The sequence below is a fragment of the Temnothorax americanus genome, unplaced genomic scaffold, assembly GCF_048541705.1.
Source record: "Temnothorax americanus isolate GAGA-0224 unplaced genomic scaffold, ASM4854170v1 Scaffold39, whole genome shotgun sequence".
Classification (NCBI taxonomy): domain Eukaryota; kingdom Metazoa; phylum Arthropoda; class Insecta; order Hymenoptera; family Formicidae; genus Temnothorax; species Temnothorax americanus.
The window spans coordinates 1005867-1026541 of NW_027509536.1; the positions used below are offsets into that span (position 1 = coordinate 1005867).

Below are 20675 nucleotides of genomic sequence, written 5' to 3' on the forward strand. Positions count from 1 at the left end.
AGAAATAAATGTTTTCTTATTAAGTACTTATTACAGACATAATTTTTGTTTTATAATTTAATGTAATACGAAAAACATTTAAAGGATCAGAAATATACAATATAGGAATGTATAACATAAAAAAATTATAACTTGAATTTTATCTTGAAATTTAACGAAAATTATAAATTGTCTAAAGTATAGGTTCTGTCGCTGTAATATTAGAATAAAAAATCGAGAGATAAAGAAACTGTGATTAAGCGTTTCGCAATTCTGACGCAATGGGTGCCTTCGTATTAATTCTTCGATAAAATATCTTCGATAAAAAGATAGACGATAAACAATTGCACTCAATATTTTACGGAGCATTGAAATCTATTGGTACAACTCAAACAACGTTTATTTTATCGATCTTCGTCGCACACACACACAGATACGATTTCCTTTATAAATTTCGAAATGCAACGGAGGTATATAGAAAGCGAGGGAAGTTATCAAAGAATCTTTGGTAGCGTTCTTTGGAGCGAGGTAGAAATCCAATGGGACAGAAAGACCGCGATAAAAGAAAAGAAGAAAGGGAGAAAGAACCGCGAAAAGTTAAGAAAACCGAAGAAAAATTTATTGAGGGATTTTATAAGCTATTGAAATTATAAGTTCAGAAGAAATAATTTCTCGTGTATATTGTTTTTCATTATCATTCTACACACACATGCACACGCACACTCAGAGAAAAAATCATTGTCATGGCAACTATAAGGTGACAACTATGCAAGTTGTATTCATAGAATTATTTCATATAGTTAAATGAACTATTTTATAGTTATTGCAACTAACTCAATGGTTAAGAGAACTAATTTAATGGTTAAAAGAACTAATATATAATTGTTGCACAAACTTTATTGGAGGAATAACATGGACTATATAATTATAATTCCACGAACTATTTAATAATTAGTGCAACTAAAGTAAGTGGTTAAGAGAACTAATAAATAATTGTTACATAAATTTGTTGCATAATTGTTGCTGTAACTATATAAATGTGAACAAATAGCACGTCAACTTTTTTTATAGCTTATAGAAATCGAAATACTATAGTCATTTGAAATATGTAAGTATTGTTAGACTTATTTACGATCGGCGTAGCCCAACAACGTTTACGATAACGCCACTAGGTAGCGTATGGCGAGAAGAGCTTTCTCGCGTTTAAAATACATCCAGCCGTGTATATAAGCAGATCTCCCTGCGAAGTAAAAGCTGCAAAAGGCATCAAGGCATGGTTTCGAAACCTCGTTATAAAATTTACATGTATATATATATATATATAACTGTCTTTATATAGACAGTTAAGGAATGCCCGAAAATTAATTTTGAGATGTAAATTTTAACTGTTCGTAATACCTTAACATTATATTTCAAGCAACTAAATGTCTTCATAATAATGACTATAAAAATATAGTGTGATAATAATGCATAATAATGTCATAGAACAACAACTATAACGTTATAAATATAATTGCATTAATCATGTTATTTAATAAGTTTGACAATATTTATATATTTCAATTCACTATATAGTATTTTAGTTTCTATAACCCATAAAAAAAAGTTGAGGTGCTATTTGTTCACATTTTTATAGTTGTAGTACTCATTTTTTTCTTTGAGTGCACATACATATATATATATATATATATATATATATATACACACACAGATCTCCAGGAATACAATCTACAAAAGAGCCGTGATATTTGCTTAGTATACTAGTAGCTGGTGGATGGGATCAATATTAATATAACACATTGATATTTTCATATTACGTTCACGTTCATATTAATTAATCCTAAAATATATATTAATAAATATGCCTTAACAATACGCACATATTAATTTTAATGAATAAATATCTCCATATTAAATTTATACATATATAAGTCTTAATTAATTTCTTACGAACATATTTTTAAGTCTAGATGGCTGATAATACATATAATACAAAAATAAATGTATACGTATAGTTTCTTATTTTTAGAACTTGAGTCAATCAATAGAAGTTATATAACTAGTTATATAACTAGTTAATACACTCGTGCAATATTGTGAATTTCGCCATTTATAAATTTCCACGTGATGAGTATTTAAATCTGTGAAAATTTGATTGCTGTAAAAAAACTGTATAATTTCCTGTCTCTTGGGAAAAGTGGGCCAATACACGCGCACGTTTTATATTCATAAATGCATTTCCGCCCGATAACTAAATCGCGAAAGTTAAATAGTATTATTCAACACAGAGCATCGTGACGATTACGGAGTGGATAATTTCTATCTTTATAACGTTTCCGACGTTGAGTTACAGTAAGGTTACAAGATCCCCACAGTTATATAAAAAATTAAAATAATAATGCTGCTGCGTGTTATAGGGAAAAAGAGGGTGATTTGTTAAAAGTAACATTTTGCTGAAGAAGTTTAAGGACCGATGAGTTTGGCACGAGATAAAATATTCAAAGCTATCCTTCTCAAAAAAGAAATATCACCCTCCAAATATTTCACGTGAAACTTTTTCATTCGTACGATATCATAATGTGATATCAAAATGTATATGTTATTTTCATTGTTATAAAAAATTTATATATACAGTTTTTAGGTCAGAAAAGAATTATATATGTATATATATATATATATATATATATATATGTGTGTGTGTGAATATATATAAATTTTATAAAATTTTTTAACAATAATAAGTAACAGCTTAGTACATCAAAGCATCTTGTCTATCAGTAAATCTCAGTATAAGATATATAACATTATGATTGCATACATTGAAAAGAAATGTATTATTTGCAAGAAAGATTTCTTTGAACTAGAGAAAATATTTTAAACTCAGAAAAATGTTTTCTTAAATCTATCCAATCCTTTTTTGAATTAAGGAAACTAAATGCAAAGAAATCTATTTTCTTGCAAATAATGAATTTCTTTCAGTGTATTAATTAAAAATGCAACTTTTTAAATTATCTAAATGTATCTTCATAACAAAGTTAAGAAAGTTTTCAAGTTATACCGGTTTTACTATTTGCGCCGCTTTATAGATGCGCTCAACACAATTTTTTATTTTCTTGCGCGTATCACGTGGCGTATTACGAACAATGAAACAAGAAGAATACATACGAGAAAGTGTCATAGCTTCTTTGTAAAGAACAACTACATTGTAAAAGAAATTAATTATTTATAGCAATTAATAATTTACGAGAATAAGCGATTGGTTACAATATCTATTATTAAAACCAGTAAACTATTTACTCGTTGGTTTTTCCTAATGTGAAACAAAGCGAGACTAAGTATTTGATGTGTTACAAACCGACGCTAATTGTCGCCTTTGTGAAATATTCCAATGATCACAAAGAAGTTCTTCTTGCGAAGCTTCTTTGTAGCCTTGACGTATTATGCCAAGCATGGTTGAGGACCTACGTGAACGCCGCTTTACATAAACTATCGGACGGCTTCCAGAGTCATGATCTACCGTGAAACTACCGGTCGCGCTAAGATGCATTCCCGGTATGTATCCAACTGTTCCCCCTTCTCATTGCGAACAGCACGGATCGTGATCGCACTACATAAGCGCGAACGAGAGTCACGGGCCTCTTCACCGGTAACCGCAAATTACGTTAGAAACGAAATTCCCGCGCGGACGGGAAGTCTCTCACTCGCGCGCGCCGGAACTTCTACGCGGAACTGCGTTCTTCAAGTCCTTTTTCGCTTCGAGCTTGGCCGACTGCGGAAGATAAATCTTTATTTAAAGTTTTCGGTGCGCCGCTCAGGGAAAACGTTGCGCAGATATTTTAAATATTATTCTATCTGGCTTTACATCGCCGAGAAAAAACTCTATCTCAGTTTACTTTCTCCTCTTCGGTTTTCTTTCATGCTGATATTCTTGCTCAGGAAGAAGCGGCGAAATTTCTTATAAAAGCAGGCATGTAGTAAATCTTCCGATTAGATACGTTAACGTTAAAATTAAAATTCTATTCCTATAAATAGTATTTTAAAAAATGTCTATTCTGACAATTATAATCTAATCATCTAAACGCATGCAAATTTGTAATCGTCTTTGCTGGATACTCCATTGTATTCGTGTGAAAATTTTTCAATAATCTTTTATCAAAAGCAATTTAAAATGCAAAGTTAAAATCTAATACCATTATGCAATAGCAACATTTTTGTTAGTACTTAGCGCTCTATAAACTAACATTAACTAAAATGCAATGGAACGAATAGTTTGCTTTTCCGTACTCGATACGTTATTCCGAAACGGAAAATCAGGCAGTGACGAAATTTCGCACTTGATAGAAATATCATCGAAAATCTTTCCACTCCACTGTGATTAATCTAAATAAAGCATTTTATTGCGACACGTAATAATGTTTCTACATTATGTAGGCATCTATTAAAATAACTTTAAAATGGAAATCAATTATAATTTCGATAATTCTGAATTCGCGTATTATGCAGGGACAAAGGGGAGACGATATTCGACGTGTCATTTCATTTTCCAACGCGCAATATTACTATTTGTCACTCGAGTTTTATCCTTGTTTTCATTCCATTCTCTCATATACCTTTTAACCATTATAAATTAATTATATAATTTATTTCAACCAAATTAGAGTAATATGTACGCTCGCACGGGGTCGAGAAGTTCAATAAATTTAATTCGATAACTTATTGGTTTGTTTTTAAAATGTTGCAACGCTAACAAGAGAGTTTTTAAATTAACTTGGAAAGAGAGAGAAGCTTCTCGGGACTCGATTCGACCTTACAGGCCAATCGACTGTAGGTCACGACATTAAGACGGAATTTACTCATCGTCGGGTTTGCACGGCAAGTTGTACTCCGGCGACGTTTGCACAAAGGAAATACCTCGGGAAATACAACGCGAGAACGGGAAGGAACTCCACTTTCGAAAATTACTCGTGGCTCGCAAGAATTGTTTACTCGAATTGTTTACGCGCCGGATTGGTACGTCTGCACATGTGTGTGTGCGTATACACAGGCGCTCCGCTCCTTTTTTGCAATCAATCACGTTGAATCGCGTAAATATACACGCGCAAACATCGTGCAAAACTCGTCGAGGTGCTTATAAATCTGGCATATTCGCGGTTGTAGTTCCGGAAATAATCGTGCCTTACAAATTTATGATTCCAATCCAAACCCAACTCGCTCGTCAATTCCAAGATAACAATGATGTCAATTATGAAAATGACAATTGTATTATTTAATTTACTATATAATCTATGTATATATAAGTAGAATTGTTTGTACTGTAAAATTTGATTAGTTGCACGCCCAACCGCGCCCCAGATTCGTACTGGCTATCAATTTCTGTAACTACAGCATAATTATTAATGGACATACAATGTATTTGTTTTCATTTTGATTTAGCTTAGCCATTCACAGTTATCGCTGCTCAACGAGAACAATAAGTACAGCTTGGGTGTTACACAAAATAGTTCCACCACCCTTTAGAAACTTCGCCGGTCGTTTATCCCTTCGGCCTCTCGAAACTTGGTATCGGGTCACCAGCGAAACGCGGATCCGAAAGAAAAGTACATGGACTACGCGAACTAATGGTAGGATCCGACTTGACTCGAGAAGATTAAACGGAGACCGAAAGAGAGTCGGAAGTAGAACGAGAATGGAAGCCCGCCCGCAAAGTGAAACAAATCGCCGCGAAGAAGGCCAGACGTGCCAACATAGCCGCGCGCTCGCGCGCGTTGATTTTTCCTCTAATGCCGCCATAAAAGGGACAGAGTCCTCGCTAACTTTTTTTAACTTGACCTCGCCGCTCTCTCTCTCCATCTCTCTATCTCTCTCTCTCTCTCTCTCTCTCTCTCTCTCTCTCTCTCTCTCTCTCTCTCTCTCTCTCTCTCTCTCTCTCTCTCTCTCTCTCCCCCTCTCTCTCTCTCTCTCCGTCCGACTTGTTATTTTAAAAGGAACTTTTACTGCAAGAAAAGTCGCAGGTAAATATTTTCAAAGTCATTTATTATTATGTATTTTCTCGCCGATACCACATGTTCGATTAAATCGTTATTTAATCACGGCCACGTTGAAGCATATTTCATTGAAAGTGTGTCAAGTACTTTTGTAAAATTTGCATTTAATCTTGTATCAAAATAGTAGAAACCGCAAAATGTTGTACAGTTAGAAAAGTTCGAGTATTCAAGACTTGGTTGGAGAGTTTGAATTTATACACACAAACTCGACTTCCTTTTCTAGAAGTTTTTGAGTGTGTTGGCGATTCCATAATTACTCCGGTGCTATTAATTTACTCTCTTTTATTTGCGTACACACTTACTTATTGTCGTAAAAATACTTCATTAACTACCAGCATATTTTTCTTGGGAGTATAATAAAATATTTATCGCATCACAAATTAGCTAGAATCAGGCAACCTATTATACATTCTTTATCTTTGCTTAGTAAGCGCCAGCGATTTGCTAGTCTCGTAAAACTCCTAATTACAGAATACTTTATCTTATGTTTACTGGCAGCTGGCATGGTCGGAACCTTTTCCTTCTCGGAAAGCAATTAAAAGTTTTCGGCGTGTTTTAATGTTTGCCGGAACGAATGAAAACTGTACACATTAAATTAAAGTTTGTAAAACTGGTTAGTAGAAAGGCTTATATACGTATTTCAAATTATATCGTATGCTTCTTAAATCACGAGAAAATAATAAACAGCTGCATGCCGTTTAATAATTATTATTTAATATTAATATTAAGTTATACACGTGCGAGATGAGATCAATTTAGTTTACCTATAAGCATCATATTAACATTGCTAAATTAGAATTACATGTGCGTGTAATGCGTTATTAATAATACGCACATCAGGCAGATTGCTGTTATAACGGGCTAGAAATCTAGAAATATTATCCAGTGTAGCGAGCGTGTGAATCGAAAACGATCAGCAAGCTATGCAAATCTGCTTGTGCAACTTCGCGCGGATTGCGGGCTTATTAACTGTCAAAAATATTTATATTTCCGCGAGATTTAATTTGGCACTATATGCAAAGCGCGTGTACGCCAAATGCGCACTAAAACGCACCGACATATAAAAACGGCGATTAAAATTATTTATGTTCGGCGACGTCGGCGTCCTGCGTCCTCGCGAAATTTGCATTTTATCGTTCGTCGCTTTTGTTTGTAGTATTATCGCATGCTGAAAGCGTCGCGTTGATGTACTTCATTACGATTTACCGTAAATTCCACCACAGCTCTCTCTCCTACCCCTATCCATACGACGAGTGAAATTGGAGGTTTAATATCGAAATTTTGATATTGAAATTAATCAAAATAAGTCTCTGAAATTAAACTTTTACTGTTACAAAGAGATTAATTATTATAATATTTTTGAAAGCGATTCTTCCACAGAATCACGTTATTTTTTTTTTCAAATAATATAAGCTGTTTCTTAATAAAATATGAATAATGCGTAAATTGGAGTGAGATCTGGAATTTAATAAAAGAAAAAATTGTTGTAATATTATAGTTATACTTTTCAAAATTTTAAATCAAATAAATGTTGGTCGTTAATTTTAGTATAAACAATAAAAATAAATTTATTTTTAATTTACTGTTGTTTTACAATTATAATTTTATAATACAAATTGTTATTATATGTGCTAAAATAGGCATTTTTACTAGATTAAACTGGCTATAGGTTGTGTGTTCAATAAATTTGCTTCAAAAATATGGAAAAAATATTGTTAAAATTATTTTTAAAAAATAAATAATAAACTAACGATTTTTTTTTTTAATGATAGTAGCTGTCCATAAAATAGAGACTTTATATATGAACCCAACTCTGCCAGCATTAATAAGCTTCACGAAATTGGACATAAACGCCTGAACGTGTTACATCCATCTTGCAGCATGACAGCTTCCGTTCAAAGCAGATGTTCCGATGCATTAAAAGATCTGGCTGTACGACAGCGACGATTATTCGATGGATGGCGGAACCGGAAGTCGAAGATCTTAATCTGCCTTTTAATATCCTGCGTCTGAGAGGACTGCCGAGCTACGATCGCCATTCGATTCGCAGATCAAAGGGAAAACTGGGCGCTTTTAACCGCATAACTCTCGAATGGACATCGCTCATTTTCTCACGGAGATAGCTGGATGAGAAAAAAGTAGCAGGGAAGATCCCGGGGAGGAGGATCTCGCCGAACGGAAACGAAATGTCGGCGGAGTAAAATGCGCGAGGAATTAACGAGTTTTCATAAGTTCTGGTCGCGTCGCATCAAGAAGAATTGATCGCTCTTTCGACTCCACGACGATCCGTTTTCACCAAGTATGAAATTTTTACTTAATCCCTTCAACGCTCGGAACCAGGGACTGGGAAAGCGACATAATTTTGATTAGTTCAAATTTTGGTACTGCAGATCTATAAAAGTAATCTTTACATTCATATATTTGAGCTAGATAGTAGAACTCTTTTCCTTTTTTAAAGATAATAAATGAGAGGGAGAGAAATGATGCAATTTATGGAAAAAATTACTCCGATGAGTCAGAAAAGCAAAACAATTCAAAAACCTTGTATAAGTCATTAAAATGTACGCCATTTTACTTGATAATTGCTTAGTTAGTAAATATATATATATATATATGCATATAAAATAACGGTTTGACATTTTGAAAAGATTAACCGGACATATTTCTCCACAGTTGGGATAAAATAACGTATTGTGAAAAACATATGAAAACTTTATGTAATAGCGATAGAAAATGATATCACTGTGAGTATACTATAGTTTTCTTTTGAACAAAACTATCATGGAACTTGACATTTCGCCTTTTTTGGCGTTAAGATCTGCACTGTTACATAGAAGCAGACTTTACGATTTGTCCCCGTCGCAAGCTTGCTCCGAAAGCGCGGCTGAAATTCGTCTTGTCTCTTGCCTGTCTCATTTGAACCATGGGAGACCATCTAGACGAAGAAAAGACAGAATGATGATGAGAAATCGATCCAAGTGCGATGAAAAGTGCGATGAAAAATCGCTGTCATTTTAATTGCCTGAGATCCTTTACCATCATTATTTTGAAGAAACTTTAAAGTCGATTATTAATATATTTATTATACATTCACTAGCACTCAAAAATACGATTATAATTCAAATAGGTATACGCGTGTGGTCGACAATTTGATTGTGCAAAAGTATTTCAGTCATACAAACATTGAACACAAAATATTTATAATAGCTGAACGAAATTTGTTTATCCTTTACATGCGGTGCGGTTAAAAGAATTTATTTTACAAAATTACAAACGCAAATAAATGCATCGAAGTGAATTATCGCGCGTGAATTTATGCGGGATATCGTAATGCATAATACAAAAGCGTAGTTGTTTGGACAACATAAAATGCGTTACATTAAGTGAGATCTGAACAGCTTCGAAAATACGGACTTAGAATTTTAAAGCCACTTTACGGACAGATTTTAATCCCTAAAGCGCTTTAAACTGTCCTGGAGGCTATTTAAACTTGCAAATCCGTTCATTTGAGTTAGATCCCGATAGTGCTTGTTTCCCTTTAAAAATGCTCTTCCACTCGGAATACGAGCAACGACGGGAGTATTGCATTCCGTTCGCTGCCGCGATTAAAGCAATTATTGATTTCGCATTCGCGTCGGCCGACACGAATTATTCGAAATATTGGTGAATTATTCGAGAAATTTGCCGCATTGATTACACGCGGTTGCAGTTGAAATGTGACTGATATACAATAGAATTGTAATATTACCAACCATGTTTAAGACGGACTAATCAGTTTGTTAACTCGTTCTCGCATTATTAGAGTTGAGAAAAGTTACTTCACAAGTATTATTTTACTTATTAACAGATATAAGTTACATAAATACCAATTAAGATTTACTTATTAATATTATTATTATTATATACAATTATTTTGCTATGTAAAACTGCCCGCGCTCAAAAATATTCGTTCTAAATAATTATCATGCTCTAAATTATTATTTTTTTCAATCATATTGTAACATGACAATACATATACGACTTTCTTTTTGCAAAATGTTTTAAATCGTGTTTCCGCGCGATCCGTGTTTAACTCTATCACAATGGTCGGTTTGGTCACCGCGCGATATCGACTAATATCGAGCACAATAAAAATCTCATAGGCATATCGCGTCCATATCCGGGACACGCTACGTTTTTTAACGATTGAGAAGCTATAACGCTGCGTCGTCAAACGATCCGGCACCGTGGAAAAATGACAAAAAAGGGGTAAAAAGAAAAACGAAAAGAACGATTGTTCAAAAAGTATCTCGAGACAAACAAGGACTTATAGATGTGCACCTACATACCTATATACCTATCATATCTATTTCTGTCACTTTTTATCCATTCTAATGTCATTCAAAAGGCAACATAGGAATTCGATATATGCGCGCAATAAATGTCGACACTCCGACATTGGGGAATTCGCCTTCTAATTATTTCGCACGCTGCCAATTTACATTGTTTACAAGCCGTTGCGTTGCCTCGTTGTCGCATTGATCTTGTTTTTTAATGAAATAATTAACAATTTTTTTTACTCATGTATCTTTCTTTGACTTTGATTTTATATTTTTAGCAAAAATTTCAGAGAACTTACAATCGGACAGTGTAAAAGCAAGGATTGGTAGAATAATTTCTATATTTGTACATTTAATTTTTTCTAGCAAAACGCCATTTTTTGAAATTTTCTAAATAAAATAAGAACAGGATATGTATATATGTTTAAAAAAGCAGGTTTAATTCGAAAGATGATACCATACGTAGGATCTTCTTCTTTTTCTCTTCAAATTTATCTGGCACCGGATAGAAAGCAAAGTCTACCCATATGGCCAACAGGTAATGTGAGTTAATGAGTGTGTACAATGTGTCACTGCTCATACAACACACTTGTCCAAAAGCGGGATATAAGATGTCTAAAAGATGTCTCTTATTGTTAAACGTCTTTTAAACGTCTTACTAAAAATATGGCTAAAAAATGTCGAAAAGACGTCTTATGTCCCAATCCGGGTGTGCCCGCAGTGTTGAACTTGAGTCCGTGGATTTGTTGGGCCCAAAAATTGTGCGGATCAATCCTCTGCGGGACTGCACGGAGGATAAAAGTATATATTTGCTTGCAACAGAACTAAAAAAGTAGGTAAGTACTTGAGGAAAACGCTACATTAGCTGTTTTCAATGCGTTCACATTCTTCTTTCAAATATATTGATTGTATACAGAATGCTATATAGAAATCAAACATGTACAAAGTCTCATTAACCGAAGGATAGTCAATGATATATATATATATAATATATATATATATATATATATATATATATATATATATATATACGTATATGTTTAGTACTTTTCTTTGAGAATACTTCAAGTTTTATTCGTTTTACTGCTGCAAACGAGTGTGCGAACAGGTACTTTGTACGATTCCACTACAATATTTTTCACAGGTTTGGCTCGATCCATTTCACGGAATAACTATTTTCTGACGTTATCGCGAGAGGAGAGAAAAAGGGAAGAGAGAAAGAGGGAACAAACGAGAAAGAATTTCAGCACCCGGATCTCCGTGCGTCTTAATTTAATTTTCACCTGTGCAAATGCCTTTCGGGTATGCGATCTATAGGGAAATAGTTCCTCGTATTATCTTCTTTTTCCCTTTTTCCCTCAGGCCAATCACTTACTTACGAACATATACGATTTCTCGATCTTGTTTGCACTTTATCCCCTATTACATTTTTTGTATAGTCATGTAATACTACATCCTGTAAAACAATTTGCTATATAAGAATTGTTATCAAAATGTGGATGTGCAGCTAGAAAATACTAAGAAAATATAGGAGATGTTTATACAGATGTTGATATAATGGTGATTTATAAATGTATAACGATGAGATAAATCTGGAACATAAAATAACAAAAAAATTTATAAGAATAATAGATGGATTAGATTTTACCTTTACATTAACAAATTAGCAAAAATACTTGAAGCGTTTACTTTTCGCTATAATATACTTGTGTTATATCTTTATATAATAACTATCTTTTAAAATTCGCACAAATATATACTGCCGCTTGATATTTACGCTTGCAAAATATAACTGCAAAACAGGAGTTATATATCGCGAAAGATGAACTATTAAAAGTAAAATTGAATTTTCCCCATAAAATCCCTGTTATGTGCTCAACTGCTTTCTCCAACAGAGCAATAGTATACAGAGCCATTTTGCGTTAAAACCCCTTCATGAACCGTAAGTGGACGCTATGCTCCACATAACATCCCTTAATACGATCAACTGCACATCATAATACCTTAAAAGACACTGTTAGGCGCGGTTACGCCGACAGTATGGGTTATCTAACTCTGAGTTAGCGACTCGTTGTCCCTTTCTGGGTTATAGTGCTTTCTATAACATCGAACGGGGAAAGAAAATTTAGTTGAACTGGGTTAGTGCTAAACCGCGTCAGTACCATCGGCCCTTAACAGTACATCGAGGATGCGGGACATGCAGTATAACGCCGCATATTGATTACAAAAGCTAAAGGGAGGCTTGCGCTACATCGATTTAATCGATATTCAGCGGATAATCGTGGCTTGAACGAGTATCAATTAAAGCTGTTTCGATAAATTAAATTAAGGACTTACGCGAAATGGTCTATGATATCGATATATGCATTCAAGGTATATAAATAAAATTATTTTAGGAAAGAGAGATAGAAATAAAAGAAACAAAAGTTTAGGAAGCACATGTGCACGCGTGCATGAAATAATTTATGTCATTGAATACACATACGGTATCAGCCGTCAATATTTTTATAAAAAGAAAATTGATCAAAGTTATTTATCAAAATAATTATAAACACAAATTTAAACAGACACGATAAATTTAAACTTTTCTAATAAGTATAAAACAAAAAACATATGAAAAAGTCTCGAGTAAAATTTACTGCAACGAATATAATTGCTGTTTTTAAAATAAATATTTTTGTAACAAAGAGATTGCCGTTTTCTTCCTACTTCTACGTATATACTTAAACATATTGATGACTCTGGAGAATTTAGATGTATTAGGTACATGCTTAAGATTTTACATTAATTTTGATATTTATTACAGATACATATATACATATATCTGCATCTTTCTGCACAATAAGAGTGTACAAGCAAATAATCCTGCAAAAAACTACTATCTATTTTTTACAGGATCAACGCGGATTGCGAGAAAATCTTTTTTTTTCTTCCGAGAATCAGAGCACATCACCCTTATTATCGTCTGATGCAAGAGCCGTGTACGTAATTTTTCTTCCACTGAATCCGCAACTTCCACGCCTGCAATATTCCGGAAATTCGGAACGCCAGTTCAAGGATTTCGGCGTAGTTTTCCTGGCTTCTTATCTCTAACGGTAATCGAAGATCTCAGCATTGTCGCTGAAAATGTTGATTTCTTAAAGAAAAAAGAAAGTTGGTAGCCCCATGTACGTACAGTCAATGTAGTAAAGGACATAAACGCGGGAAATAATAATATATACTTTTGTTATATCAATGCAGATTTTATCCTAGCTTATTTACATAAATTCAATACCACAATAGAAAATAATTGCTCTTTATTTTACTAATGAAATAAAGTAATAAATACTTATTAGATAATCGTAAATTAAAGTTTTTTAAGGAAAAGTTAGATGTATTAACTTCGAATCTCTGTGTAAAAATGTAATGTCTTGCTCGCATCTACACTTAAAGCGCATGTAATAGTTATACGTTTAACGCGGCAGATAAGATAAGCTTACGGAACGGTAGTACAAGCGATAAAGGCCGATGAACAATGACAATCCGTCAATCGCACGCGTTATCGTCGCTACTCGCTACGATTCGGTTAGAGTAGATAATGCCACGACGCAGGTAAAAACACGTCATACCCGTCCGTCATTTGCAGCACTGACAACGAAAATGTTTCCGCGGGATCTGCGGCTGATGCTGCTACTTACCTTCCTTTACTGCCACTGCTATGCGCAAAACACCAAGGTATGTATTCGTCGAGCTTAAACATTTTCTATCTTGTAAAATTTCGCAATTGTTTAACGTAATCGCGTTCTTTCCATTAAATTTCACGAATTATATATAAATATCCGTGATGTGTAACTACTGCTTAATAAATTATATTTTTAAAAATATTCATCAAATTTTGCGTCTAATCAATTTTATGTTGGAAAGTGTAAGATATCCATTTTAATCAATTCTTTTAGCTTTAAATTATATAAAATAATTTGGATATAGATATACTTTATTTGAGTCGTAATAATATACACATTACGTTATATTATATATATAATGAGTTATTTACAAAATAATATTAAAGTATTGTTCTTAAGTTATTATTTTACAGGAAAATTAAATTTTATATACCTATATATATAATATATTTCGCATACTCTCTCTCTCTCTATATATATATTGCCCAATCAAACGCGCTTTTATTAATTATAAAGAGCAGATTGCGCCGCTGGAAATCTTAATTTGCAAAATTTGAAACTCTACTGGATGCTTAATTGAATTCATTTAGGAATAGTTAGCTAAATAAGCATTGGACGGTATTAAGAGATTAGCAATTCCAACGGGGTCGAAATTAGAGCTCCCAGCAGTTATTTCGCCTAGGCATCAAGCCGTGATTAAAATGAAAGTTCACACATTTTCATCGGCTGCATAAGTATTCTCTCTTACGACCCGACGCGAGTCGTGAAGTTTAGCGGCAGACATGGCGCGCTAAGTCGGCGCGGTAAGTGCGCGCGTTTGTCGCGCAATTAACCCGTTCACCCGTGGCCGATACTGCATTTTCAGGTCAAATAATGATAACGAGCCAAGTTAAACAATAAGCCGTTCCGCGGAAAAGCGACGCTCTCGGCAAAAGTTTTAATGAGGATCGAAAGACGAGTCGCCCTATATAGCCGCTCGATTTCCCGTCTGACGCGGACAGTCTCGATCTACTGCCTTGGTCAACCAGATACGCTGTGAATTTAAATGCCGGCAATTACGTATACTAAATAGATACGTATAAATTAGACGGGAATGAATACAACAATCGTGATACAATTACAGGAATTTAGATTTGGCTTTTCGCGCACTATGTATAATGTATCATACGTTAATATTAATTTTCCTTCGCCATGGCGAATGTATATCCTTCTCTCTCGCAGAATTTTGATAAAATCATCTTGTGGCCAGACTCTAATTCGAGGGTCTCTAAATTTTACTTAAGAATTTTACATGTGTATGAGGGCAGAGTGTTAATTTTAGTATGTGTATTCAAGATGTCAGTTCATTATAATATGATAAAAGTGCACCCATGTACATATACAATAGACAAAGAGATATTTTTTTGCACACTTTAATTATTCTTTATGTATAGTTATCTTTTTTTAATATATACCGTATTTTATATATATATGAAATATGCAACTTTGCCAATTATGTTAACAAAACAAAACTATTCCACGATATATCTTTTATACATTTGATACTTATACGTTTACATGTGTAATATACAAAAATTAATAATAAAATGTTCTTATTTATACTAATATTCGCGAGATTCAATTATAGTCAGCAACCATTTCAACTTACGTTTATGCTTATCGATTTCTTGCTGCAGTGATTATCTGTCACGATAATAAAATTTTATAAAAATAAACATTGATAATTTAATCGAGCACTTTCTGAAAAAGAGAGAGAAAGAACCAGGTTATATTCCGATAACGCTCTGCATGTAATCCGAAATATACCAATGTTTATCGTGGTTGCGGTTACATCCCAAGAGTCAAGTAACCGACGTAATGCGTACTTTGTACTCTCATCTTTCATCTCGTTTGTAATACTCACGAGGTAGCTTCTCACCTTCTCCATCCACAGTCCTTTTCTCTGTAACTTAAAGGGCTTGCGGGACAAGCGACCGTTTAATCACTTGGTAGAAAGATTTAACTTTCTTCCCTTTAATTAAATCGCCGTTGATTTTTCGGGATACCAAACAATTAGGAAAATGGATGTTTACAATAAACTTTCTAACAATAATGCTACAGTACATTCTAACGTCACGTTTAATTGCATACATTCCCTACGTTTATCATATATAACAAAGATTCTCCTGTTTTATATGTCTTGCCTATTTTCCTATACCTTCAGACAGAACAAAACAATGCATAAGCTTTATAATGTAACCGCATTTTCATGACGAAGACGTGAAAAGAAAACAAAGGTAGGAGAAATCGCGCTTGAGAGAATCCGCGTCCAAAACTGGATTATAAAGTTTCGTTGTGTTATCACTACTTAAGAGATTAACGCCTTATTGCGGAACGCGCGTTGGGAATTCTAATCAATCGCGTTGGTTTGCGCAGAATCGATACGGCACTAAGTAAAGTGACAAGCTAATTAGCTGCGCAGAATATATGCGGGTAATTTTTATTTATAACTCTTAATCTAGAAATTTTTCTTGCTCTGAAATCTCTTTTCTTACAGGGGAAAAATTAATTGCACTTTATTCACATTTATTGTTATACTTGTTTTAATATCAAACATTTTTCCAAAAACATTTTATATTACATATACCTATAATGTTTTACACGACTCGCAACTTTTACTTTAATAAGTGATTATTAAATAAGCTTCATTGGAGACCATTTTTATAGCAAAATAATACATTCGCAGATTAATTAATTTTGTTATTTCTAATATTTTTCTTTTTATATTTATTTGTTTTATATATATATATATATATATATATATGTAGGTCTGGAAGTATGTTCCGGGACTTTTATTTTTGATATCGGTATATTCCGGGACATTTGGCAGTTTCCAGGACTGTCCTGGAAAAAATTGATGCCCTACGGCATTTTTTGGGACAGTTTTTTGAATCTGATTACATATATATGCGTTATATTCCAGGACTGTACATTTCAAAAAACGTAAACAGTCCCGGAACATACCTCTGGACCTACATATATATATATATATATATATATATATATACATATTATACAATTACATTTCTTAATTATAGGAGAAAAGTGAAATAAGCGATGGAATAATCTTATCAACTGCTATGGCATGCGCTATGTTCTCTGTTCTAATTATCCTAGTTCCCACGGTGTTGTATTAGTAAATATCAATTTTATATATCATAAAATATATATCCCGCAACATTATTATAACAAAAATCTATAAAATCAATTTTGCATTAAATCCGTCCTATATGCACAATTCTGCATCATTTAAATTACATTCCAGCTTTATACTAATTTTATTTAGAAATACACACACGTTCTATGTGATACAACGTGTACATACAAGATACTTATAGCTTAATTTGTTGAATTTAATAGTTTAATTTATGATAATGTTGCGGGATAATTAATCGTATGCTGATAAGTAGATAATTCATAAACTCAATTTAAATTTACAGATTAACATTACACGGTTTCTTAAATATATATAATACAGAAATAATATTATATACAAAATACTAATTTTATCGTATTTTATAATGTTATTAAAATGTTATATAAGAGTTTAAAAATCAAGAACTGTTTTTTCAACATATCCATAAAATATAAGATACATTTTTTGTCCAAATTAATCAATATAAATTACTTGTTTTATAAAATGCATATGATATATTTATAATTAGATTTTTTCTTTATTTGCAATTAGACGTAAATATAATTTGAGAGGAAAGATTTCTTCATTTATTTGATTAATATTATGCACGTAGTTTATATAGTACGCCTTGTGACCAATTAATATACGTGCACGTGTTGCGACCGCAAAGTAAAGAGTTTTGCTATGCACTTAGCACCCTCTTTTGCCATGAAACGATACTTATGCACCGAGAAACTCGAGCACGCTAAAAAACTACTTATTTATATGAGCATTAATAACGGATAATTAGATCATTTAAATCTCAACTCGGGAAAGTATTTTTTCTTACATAACAAATAGAAGTTATCATTGCAAAACCGCTGTTTTCGATAACTTTGATCTTCTAAAAATGAATTATTCTATAATACTTATTGGTTTTGCAACTTTTATAAAAATTTTAATTCTAGATGTAGGATATATAGACGTGCATTAATATAAATCTTGCAGAATTAATAGATGTATTGTTATTTTTTAAATCTCCTCATTTTGGTCAGCTTATGATGACATATATAATATCACTCTAGTAAATTAATATTTATAATGTTATAATTTTAATTAAAATGTATTTATAACATGTTAGTCTATCGCTGCAATAAATATTTTTAATTTTACAGCAGATACTGTTCTAAGCAAGAGATTGATGGATAATGGCCAACCATTACCAATTGAAGTATCCATGGATCGTATGGCAGACTAAAATTACGATCTGAACTGCGTTGTTAAATAAATACAAATATTCGATCAAATCAAAAATTAAAATTTCTGTATAGCCGATTTTTGATTACAAAATTGCTATACGCTGCCTTTAATATATGCACTCGATAATCCACGTAAATCAACAGCAAATGCGTTGATGTGGGCTAATATGTATTCGATAATTAATTCGTCAATCTCTCCTGTTTTGTTTGTAACCCTTTGTTAGCGAAACTTTGCCAACAGGCCGCCGTGCGTTAAACCCTGATTCTATCAAATATGAAATATGACTGTGTCTTTTTTATAAATGTAACTCACGTTCATTGCATTGTATTATTTTCAGCACATACACGACATGTGTTGCCAGCCCGTCAGCTGTAATATATCTATAATATATATTTAATGTAGATATATAGTTACCATAAATATATATTTAAATATACATATATTTTATCAAGAACAAATTATTGTAATTATAAGAGGCTGGTAAATACAATCATTTTTGTGAACACTTTATACAAATAATGTTAACATTTTATTTAAGTAATTTTTTAGCAAGCAAATTATCATTTAAATTAATAACAATGTGTGAAATTTATTCAGAAACATAAAAAAATATGAAAATTTCAACAATCTTTCTTTTTTTATTTACATATCTGACAATTAATTTTAAGAGTATGTACTTCTCTTTCTGACTTCTGATGACTTAAATTATTATAAAAATGAATCTAAAATTCTTTACGCAAAATAATGATGAATCTTGCCTGTAATTATTCCCCTTCCATATGAATCATAACTACAATATTTAATATTTAGTACGTGCCTGATTTGGTAATTAATAACTAAAAAATTCATTACATTTACCTCATGTTGTTAAATTTATTTAATAATTTAGTTCTTATATACACACTATAATTCTATTATAATCCAAGCTTCGCGATTATGCACTCTAAATATTCTTTTTCCAATGTAAGAGTTGCACATAATAAAGAAAATTTAAATCATTTACATAAGTTGTTTTACAAATTTTGTTCTACAAATACATTCAAACTGTAATGGAAGTTTCATGTTATCACGCCGGTCGTGCGCGCAAAAGCAATCGAAACAAACAAACCATCGCGTCGTGTATCAACCAAAATACAATCGGTGATAAAGTTTCTCAACGGAGGTATCAGAGAACGCCGAAATAGGCGCGTTTCAAATATTCGCTAAAATTGATTTTGAGTCAGAGGCCAAATAAAAGTTTTAATTACAACTGCATTCAGGAACATAGTCCGTTTCAAATAACCTCTAGATAGTTTTGAATATTAGAAATTTTTAGTTAAAATTCCATTTCTTTTTTTAATTAAAAAGTGATTAAAATTTCGGCAATTCTAAATTTTTAGGCTTTTCTAATATATTGATGATTACAGATTTTAATTATTGAATATAAATTCTTCTGTACCTGATTTTTTCCAGATTTAGTATAAATATTCAGAATTTTTAATATCTATAATGTAATAACAAAAAGTTAAATTGATTTTATTTGATGATATGTGTTAAAACGAAACACCGTAGGCAATGATAAAACGAGATTCGTCGACCTGAAAAAAAAAAAGATTTAGCGCGCACTGAATATAACGACGCCCTGAGTATATAACGTGCACTCGTAAATTTGTGCTACATCGTGGACGCAAGACAATATAAAGCCATACATAAAGCTCTTCCCTCGGTGGATATAGCGATATAAAGTTTAATACGGTCTCAAACTTTCGCGGGTTATGATCAGAAATGCTCAGTGCGCGAAGCGCGAGAGGCACGTTCTCAGAAATGGATTACAAATTCGAAACGCTTCTTTAAGCAGCCGCGGGTTTTACGTTCTGCGAAAGAGTTTATTCGGGGCATTTCGAAGGCACTCTTTACGCTCTGGAGAATCCATTACGTGTCATAACTTCGGGCGACGACGACAGTGCCCGAAATAAAATTATAACGGAATAATACTCGGCGCGACATATAAGTCGAAGTTGCGGAAGCTGGGAGTACTTTGTTGCCGAGAAGATGGTGAGTCGCGTTATATAAGATTTGTGCTTACATTAGTGCGAACCGCTGAGTGGCTAAACGCCATACCGAGTTGCAAACTCGGGAAGATATTTTCGAAACTTTTGTCGACATGGGTTGTGTGTGAATTAGCCAGAGTGCCAGGGAATCTGAAGTTAAGGAGTTAATTATTACAGTAAATTATTACAGTAATAAAAGTTAAATTAATCTGAAATAAACTAGTAAA

At 32.9% G+C, this 20675-nt stretch overlaps 1 protein-coding gene and 1 long non-coding RNA gene across 5 annotated transcripts in view; one reads left to right on the forward strand and one right to left on the reverse strand.

Moving 5' to 3' along the window:
• LOC143902209 (uncharacterized) overlaps nt 1-20675 on the reverse strand; it is a 451988-nt gene that overhangs the window by 353719 nt on the left and 77594 nt on the right. The gene's annotated exons all lie outside the window — the stretch shown is intronic.
• On the forward strand, nt 13879-19360 carry LOC143902208 (uncharacterized). The gene is made up of 3 exons (XR_013258294.1): nt 13879-14056; nt 17082-17179; nt 18334-19360. It is a non-coding gene; the product is annotated as an uncharacterized LOC143902208 (long non-coding RNA).